General features: G+C 46.3%; 1 long non-coding RNA gene across 1 annotated transcript; it reads left to right on the plus strand.

Annotated features, from left to right (window-relative positions):
* The first annotated feature begins 4,634 nt into the window (after window positions 1–4,634).
* Window positions 4,635–5,685, plus strand: LOC118178491. Its single transcript, XR_004756167.1, has 2 exons — window positions 4,635–4,751; window positions 5,285–5,685. It is a non-coding gene; the product is annotated as an uncharacterized LOC118178491 (long non-coding RNA).
* Window positions 5,686–8,823: the final 3,138 nt, after the last annotated feature.

Here is an 8,823-nt window from a genome sequence, read left to right on the forward strand (position 1 = left end):
CAGGGGGGCCCATGGGGGAGCCAACCCACAAAGCCTGACACAGAAAAATCCTTCACCTCGGCACGCGCAAACTGACGTTCTGAGGAACCTTCTCTGTTATTAGCTTTTGTGGTGTGACTTAAATTCATTTCGGTTTGGTACAACACTGCTCTTCGCAGAGTCCTGAGATCGCGCAAAGTCTAATAAATCAGCACACGACAGCGTGTTGTAATGTGATAATCCTGGTGTGCTATGGCAGCTGGGCAGCGCGGTATTGATCTGTGCAGCCTCCGGGAGGATGCCGAGCAGAAGAGTGTTCCTGGAACTGGCAAGGGCTTTTTAACAAAAGCTTAATTTTAGGTGTATTTTTAAACTTTGTAATGACCATCAGTGGCCTTGTGTCTGACACTGCCTTGGTCTCAATAACGGTCTCAAGTTTCTTTTTCTTTGAGGATAACTTAGGACATCTTCCCTGGCCATGCTGCTTGTCAGCCTGTCTCAAACCTGGAGATGTGAGGCCCTGAATATACCCATCGCTTGATACGAATAAATTACAGAGGTCGCTAATTGTCAAGTAGGAGAAACAAACCACAGCTCAGAAATGTTTGTCCCATTGAGTAACCCCAGAAAGTGTCCCTGTCCATTAACCGGCCCTGTCGGTCTGGGCTTGGAAGATAAACACAAGTGCTGAGCGTGCTGTTCAGAAAAACGAGGGTGCTTCGCTGGCCGGCAACCTTGCAGCATATCAAAACAATAAATCACAGCACATTGCCGGCAGCCTCCATCCATGAGGGCTGATGCTATCAGCGTGTGGCACGGTGCTCGTGGCAGCCCCGAGCCAAGGCAGGTGCCGGCAGCCAGGCGGGGGGTGCAGGATCGGGCCCCGAGCAGCCCCGTGTGGTTTTCTCTGCAGATGAGCAGGACAAAGCCGTGTTATTCTGGGCTTGGCTTGGTTGCAATGGGAGCTGCTGAAGGCAATTCCTCACTGGCAGAAGGGCCTGTCCCTGAGCCAGCACGGTGACACCACTTCCAGTGTTTGAACCCCCACCCCCACCCCCCGGCGGCCAGGCTGGAACCCAGACTCGTGTCCGTACACTCCAATCGTTCCCTAGGCTCGCTATCAAATCGCTGGTGTAACTAGGATTTAAAAGGTAATTTGCTCCTCTTTCCACTGGAACTAAAGCTATATTGTGTGCGCTGTGCAGTAATGCCACAGGTGAGCTTGAAACATGACAGTGAATAAAATGAAATATGAGCTTTATTGATCTTGTCTGCACCGCATTATTATTCACGCAGAGTGCAATTCACCCTTAGGCACAGGACAAACATCAGAGTTGGGCAAAATATTTCAAATGAATGTTTTGTTTGTTGAAAAAAAAAATATGTGGTTTTGAGTCAGCTGAAAGCACTTGTGAATTCATGTTGCATTTGTCAAAGTGTTTCAGCATTTTAAAGAAAACAAAACGTTTTTCAGGAAGTCAAAACATTTACTATTGATGTTTATTAAATGTAACATTTACATTTTTTTTAAGATCTTAAATAATACTTCTATTGAAATATTACTGAGATTTACTTTAGAATAATGCTAACACCTGAAAAATGAACCCATATTTTGCTTAGATCATAGATCAATGATATTTAAAAATTGGAAATAAATTCTGGGGGATGTTCAGTTTTCAGAGAAGATATTTTTCAGGTTGATTCAAAATGTTTTCCCTGTGCTTCCCTTGTGGCAGCTCCATCTCCGCTGACTGCCGCGTCCTGTGGGACTTCACCTGCTGGGGTTGGAGTGCAGCAAACCCAGGTACGTGAGCTGGGAGGATGCAGTGCAAACACAGACCCCGAGAAAGTAAAAGGAAAAAAAATACAGATGATGTAATCCTAAAGGAAAGAAACAGAAGTGGGGAGATAAACCAAGACAGCTAGGGATTTATTCTACAAAATCTATCACATTTGTCTGGGATCTGCTGAACAGGAGTCTAATCAGCTGTTAGAGATTATTTTTCCAGCACCTCCTCTATCATCTACTTTGTTCATTTTTTCCCGTCAACCATATATGGCCTCCATGTCAAAACATCATTTTACCATTATTGTCTATTTCCAGAATGTCTTTTATTATCCTGATCTCATTTTGCAGCCCAGAAGCTGGTGCGGGGCTGGCTATGTTCCCTCAGACTTGTGAGAGACTGCAGCAAGAGGCACAGCCTTCCTCCCGCTGCTCACTCGTGCAAACCAAGGCACTCCACCAAAACGCTGGGAAACTCCACATCAGCCTGGCATCCTCTGCAGCTGGACACTGTCCCACGTGCACAGAACAAAGGTAATGTGGTAAAAAAAATACAAATATGAATCACAAGTAAGGAAGATATCATGAGATGAGCTTGTGGTAGTAATTACAAAAGTGTGTACGTTTTTTAGTAAAAGAATGAAATTTCTGGTTGGAGTGCCAACTTAAGAATGTTTCACACCCAAGAGGTGTTTCCTCCTTCTCCTTGCTGCGGTGATGGAGCAGGAGGGCTTGTGGTGTGGCCGGGCAATGCCCTGCAGCCAAGCCAGCCCCGCTCCGGCAGTGTCCGTGCCCGTTTAGGCTGTGAGGATGAAAATAGGCTAAGCTAAACAGAAGGGGAGGGGAATGCTTTTAGGATATTCTGACTTAAAAATCTTTTCAAAATGTTAGTGGAAAGCCTGGTTAATGTGCCTCTGCTTTGCTGTATGTATGCTTATTTAGGTTTTAATCTATCAAAGAGATGCAATTCTTACGTTCAAGCCAGCTAATTCTCTGCCGTGGAATTTACACATCATAATAATAAATAAAACCTGCCAAAAAAAAAAAAAAATTAAGCCCTTGCGAAATGATTTGAGCTACTTCAGTTGCTGAATAATTAAAGGTGACCCTTGTCAAAGACATGGTGTATGCTATATATCATTGGATTACCTGTCTGGTTGGCAGCGTTTTGCAGGCATTTTAGAGCTCTTATTATATGTTGTTTTTCATTTAGATGCAATTTCTTTTGTAATGAGGCAGAACTTATTTTCCAGCCCCTACAGGTGGCTTTGTCAGCTCTCCAAATGGTGCATGAAGAGGCAGGTTCCCAATTGATCTCTCAATTAGAGCTTTGTTGATATTGGATAAATGAGGGTTCACCTGGTTTGGACACAGCCTTGTCTGTTCATGAGCCAAGGCTTTCAAGTGAAAAGCAACACATTAAAAAAAAAATCCATCTCTTTGGTGTTGCTTTTTTCCCTTGATTGCACAGGGCCAAGCACGTGGACTGTTGATTTGTGACTGAAGCCATTAATGCATGAATGCAAAAATAAAGATTGAGGCATATATCTAGAGCAAATCGTGTCACAAGTTAGCACACCAGTAGTCAGACGTTACGTAGCTTATCAGCAAGGAGGAGTAAAACTGAAAAAAGCCAAAGTCAGGTCCCTAAAGTTGTTGGGACACCTTTCTCTGCCCCCTTCCTGCTTTGGATGCTGGTGCATTAAAGCTTTTAGATGTTGGTGTGCACCCAGAGGGCTTCTCTCATGCGCGGCGAGGTTGTTTGAGAGGCACGAAGCTGTGCAGTTCCTCTTGGTGCTGACTGAGCCCTGCGCAGTGCCGCAGGGGCAGGCTCTGCAGGAGCGTGGGGCTCTGTGGGGCCTTTCCTGGCGAAACCTGAAGTGCAAACGGGGCACGGAGCTCCCAGCAGGCTGTCCCTGGGGGCTCACTCCCCCCGGCAGCAGGAGGAGGGAGAAGCAGTGTTTCCAGAACAGATGAGCGACCGGTTCGCACAGTACCGTGGTCTGTTTTAAGCAGGTAATTAACTCAAGCTCATTGACCACAGCCCAAAAGCCTAATGGAAGTAGTCTGGAAACTGCTCAAAAAATTATTTCCTGCTAAATCAAAAGCTAGTTCTTGCCGAGATGAAAGAGAGGTTAATTTACAAAGATGGTCAGAAAGTTTAATAGCAATTTAATTTTTTTGAAATATGTATGTGTTGCTATAGCCTGACATTGTGGAGGAAATTGCAACAGTCCTAGAATAGACCTGCTGTCTAATTTTACTCTATCGGGTGTATGGTTGGGTTTTATGTGCAATAATTCATTTGATGGCAGACTCCAAGTATTAGATGTACAGTAAAAATCAATGTGAGGTTACAGGCACAGCCGGAATTTATGTCACTTTGACACCGCATGCATCTGCCTCCGCCACCACCAGTGCCTGGGTGGGAGCACCTCGGGCGGGTGGGCGAGCTGGGGCTGGGGGCTGCTGCCCCTTGCAGCCCCCCCTAACCCATCCAGGCCGGCAGCAAAAGCCCCGTTTGCTTGCAAAAATGCCACCTGTGGCTTCCCGCTGCCCCCGGAGGTCCTCCACCTCCTCCAGGAAACAGCAGCTGCCAGGTGACAGCACGGGGCTGCTCCAACCCTCACGGAGAAGTTCTGTCTGAGAAGTGCCCCGCCTGCAGAGAAATTAAGTCTCTGCGAGTAATCATGTGGAAAGTGTGGGAACAGACCGGGTGAGTTCATCACTGTCTTTCAGATAAGATCTCCCTCTTTGGTACTGCACAACTAGCAACGGTTCCTTAATTTGTCATGCCATTCCTCTGTATTAAAAACCTTTAGTATTAATCTCACTGCTTTACATAAAGGCTGTGCTTATTACTGTTCTTGGGTTGAGTTACGGGGCTCTGTGAAGCAATTGTTTCAAAGGACAATTACTTCTGTACCACATCTGTGCAGCTGCCATTGCTCCCAGTGACAATGAATAACTGCAAGAGTTTTTGGAGGTACGCTGCTTAACATCAAAATGTGTGAATTAGCTTATTACACGATAAAGCCAATGGAATGGCATACCAATTAATAACATTATGAGCTTTCCTAGGGAGCTGTAACCTCTTTGGTATACATGAATTCAGTAATAACTGTAATTATTACGAAGTTAAAATAAAACATGATCTCTCACTCTGCCAATTCAAGGGCACTAAGTGTGAAAAGCAGCCGTTCCCCTGACTGCTCGCTGCTCGCTCCAAGTGCTCCTCGGCTCAGAGGGAGGCTGCAGCAGGAGGGGCAGCGCTGCCCCCTCCCACCCCTGGGTAATGCACCTCTGCTCCCCCCGAGGCCCCCGGCCCAGGGGGCTCCTTGTGGCCCCGTGCAGGCGCGGTCCTGGCTGGTTCCGCAGCCCAGGCGCAGTTTGGGAACCAAGGGCCCTGCAGCCCCCGGGGCAGGGCAGCCTCCCACCTGCCTCAGGAGGCCAGCAGGAGAGCAGTGCTGTCGCTCAGGCAAATGCCCTTGTGTTGGGCATTTGTGGCTCTCTTGGCAGATGCCACAACTGTGTCCCTCTTCTGCTCCCTCTCCATCTTTGTTCAGCACAACCTCCTGGGTATGCACCAAGCACCCGGCCATGCCCGCGAGCACTTAGTGCAGCTTCGCCTCCCCTCAATTTATTGCTTCTTTGAAATATCTCCACTGTGTCCATTTACTTTTTAATGCAGCAGATGAAAAAACACACTGTCAAGATTTTCTTGTGATGCTCTGCCAATTACATCATTGCACTGATGCAGGATCAGAGCCCAGCAGAACCCAGGCATCCTTCTGTGGGATCTGTCTACCTTGGGGTGATGAGCGCGAGCTCTTTCATGCATGTCTTCAGATGTGTCACTGCAACGCGCTGTTTGGATTTCCTGAGCAGAATGAGCTGAAATAAACTTGATAATCAAAAGCGTCTTGATGTTCACCTGCTACTACTCAGGCTGGTGGAAAAAATAGCCTTTCTTATTCAAATGAATTGTGGGTCCCATTCGGTCTGCCCAGGTGCTGACAGATGCTCAGTGCTGTGGCGAGCTCCAGTGAGCGGCACTGCACCTCTGGGCTCCCCCTCCAGCTCTGCAGGTCAAGCAGTCAGCACTCCTCTCTTCTAGTTTGAAATGCTGAGCACAAACATTTGATTCATCAAATCTGTTTAATTTTAAGCTAAAAATAGCAGTGTAAAATCCTCAATCATATATAATTAGTCCTGCATTTATTTTTCAACAGATGTTCTTTCCCTGACGCTTCTGAATAGGAGAGTTTTGAATAGTGTCTCTGTCTGCATGAGCCGGGAGAGGGAGGGGAGCTGGAGGGCTTCAGTTTTCCCATGGGAATGCTCTGTGAATGCACGGTAGCGATTCCCCACAGCACCTTCCCTCAGCCCAGGCAGACGCATTGCCTTCACCATGCACAGGGGCTGAATTCCCCGGGGAGTTCCCACCTGGGATGTTTAGAGGTGTAAGAAGATTGTAGGAGGAAATCTGTTTTTCCTACATGGGGGCACTTCAGGAATTAAGAGTACCACAAGATGATGGACCGGCAAAATTTCCCACTGAATGTCAGACTAATAGGGATAACAGAAAAGATGCAGCTGGCTAGTATATTTATCAAAAGAGAAAAAATTAAATTTTTCCTCCCACCATCAAGCCTGATTGTAAATTAGGTAAATCTGTTTTCCTTTAAAAGCATAAGAAGTATATATCAGACTTCCAGAATCTATATCCCCGTGGACCCCTGAAATTTATGGTATTAATCTTAGCTACAGGAGCAGCACAGATCTCCTATGCTAATTATTGTGCATTTTATTTGCTGTTTATATCTGGACCACTCAGCCACAGAAGCCCATTAGATAAGATAAAAAGCTGACAGGCGAGCTGAGGAGTTTGCTGTAATTCAGGTTTGGGTGACCTGGAGAAAAACATTGGGAGGCACTCCAGCCAGAGTCTGAGAAGCAGGCAAGAGGAGCTTGGAAGTCCTAAAGCCCTTTGCACTGGAGGTCACTGCTTTCTGCTGCTTGGCAAGCAGGAAACAGGAGCCCCACAAACCTGTTGTCATTTTCCCTTCTTCACTTTAATTGTGGATTTTCCTGAATGAATTAGTGGCTGCCAGCACATACTGTCACAGCAGAATGGCAGAACAAAAACAGTTCTGAACCTGGACTTGTAATTTGCCTGCAAAAATAAAGATGCAGTTAAAAAGAGCTGTGACATTTCCTTCGCCTTCAAAGAGGCCGCCAACGTTTTTAGGCTTTTGTTTCATCTTTCCCTTTCCTAGGTGTTAAATTATTCCTCATTTTCATGTTGTACGTTTGCATTAAGATGACGACTGCAATGGATTAAGTACATCTGCATGTTTAAAAATTTCCTGAAGTCTCAGACCCCTCTTCGGAGGGCAGTGGTCTGTGCTAGCATCTCTGCTGCAGCTGGGGAAAGGGTTAACCATGGAGTGGCTTTCCCATCCTCCTGAGTTTTGCCTCCAGCTCCCCTGGTCAGCTGCTGGAGGGCTTCCAGCGCTTGCAGGCTGGCACCCCATTGTTCAATTTTAGCTCTCTGTAATTATCTACGTACATCTCTCTTGCATCTCTGGCTCCCTACGTGCATCTGACTTGAAGCTACGCTGACTTAAGCCAGCTGAAGCTGTGACCTGGGGAGGTTTGCAGTTGAGTGCAGATCTGTTTTTCCAGAACTCTGAGAAAATAAGTCTCTTTCCAAAAAACCTGCAGTTTGTTTCTAATTCTGGGGCAATCATACTACAGTGAGGTGTGTTTGTTACATTTATCTTTGCTGCACAGCTCTTTTATAATGAAGAGCTGGATTTCAGTAAAAGCAGACAGACATTTTATGCAGAAGCCCTGCCACCAAGGTCTGAAATGTTTAAAGCCGATTGCTTAGTAATGGTTCTGGCAAAAATAATAGAGGGCTGAATGTACGAAACACCAGCGTGAGCCTGCCTTGATTCTACTGCCCATGAATGTTTTAACCTCATTTATCCTCTAGGTACTTACAGAACCATTTTGCATTTGTGCACTTAAAGGATTAAATAAAATAAATGGAGATGATTATTGCTGCCCAGCAAAGCTAATGTTCAAAGACATGGTGTTTTGTTGCAACTGAAATTGTGTTTGTGCTGTTTCCATACTCCGCAAGCTTTCCAAAAAGGGGATGATGAATCATACAATCTCCAGCTCTCTACTACTAATGAGAAACCTCTTAGCAGCATGCTCTTTATGGTCCCCTCTCCAGCAATGCCTAGTATGCTGCTGCTCTTCTTCTTCAATGTCAAGGTGAGATGGGAACCACATGACAGGCACGCAGCATTGATGTACAGTGTGCAATGGGTTCCGGCGCTCTTCGGATGTGTGATGCATGTAATACGTCGGGAACCTGTTGTTCTTATAGGTATTGTTCACTTTAGCAATGAATGGAAATATTAGTTTCACATGAATTGCTACAAAGCAATGATTTCTGATAGTGAAACAATCAATTTTAGAGGCTAAGCTTCTAAAATTTAAACTTGGTTCAATTCTGAAGTTTTGAAATCTGGAAGTTGATGGTTCGCTCTGTATTCCCCTGCTTCCTCCATCCAAGTGTCTCACCCTATTGCTCTGTAATGGAAGCATTAAATGAACAAATTTCATTGCTGAGCCTTGAACCTAGCAAGTAAAGCCCTTCCTGTCAGCGGTATTGCAGAGCCTGTGCTGAAGAGCTGCCCTGCGTGGAGAGGAGCATCATGTCAGGCTGGCAGTCTGTGTCTCCTCAGTCTTTGGGGCAGTTGGTGTTTGCTCATCCCTGGGCACGGAGCAGCCCCTTCTGTGCTGGCTCTGGGTGCGGTGCGTGGACGCGTGGTGCCAGAGAAGCGTGGGCTGGGAGCGACGTGGGCAGGGGCGTGCTGCCATGGGAGCCTGTGCCAGTGCTACTCGAAGCAGAAAAATGAAATCTGCTCCTAGCAGTCTGGGCTGCTTTCGTGTTTCCTCAGGGTCGGACAACTCTGTTACTATTGTGCTGGTGTGATTCAGTTTCCTAAATGGAATAGAGAGACAAGAGACATGCTTGT

The sequence above is a fragment of the Oxyura jamaicensis genome, chromosome 26, assembly GCF_011077185.1.
Source record: "Oxyura jamaicensis isolate SHBP4307 breed ruddy duck chromosome 26, BPBGC_Ojam_1.0, whole genome shotgun sequence".
NCBI lineage: Eukaryota > Metazoa > Chordata > Aves > Anseriformes > Anatidae > Oxyura > Oxyura jamaicensis.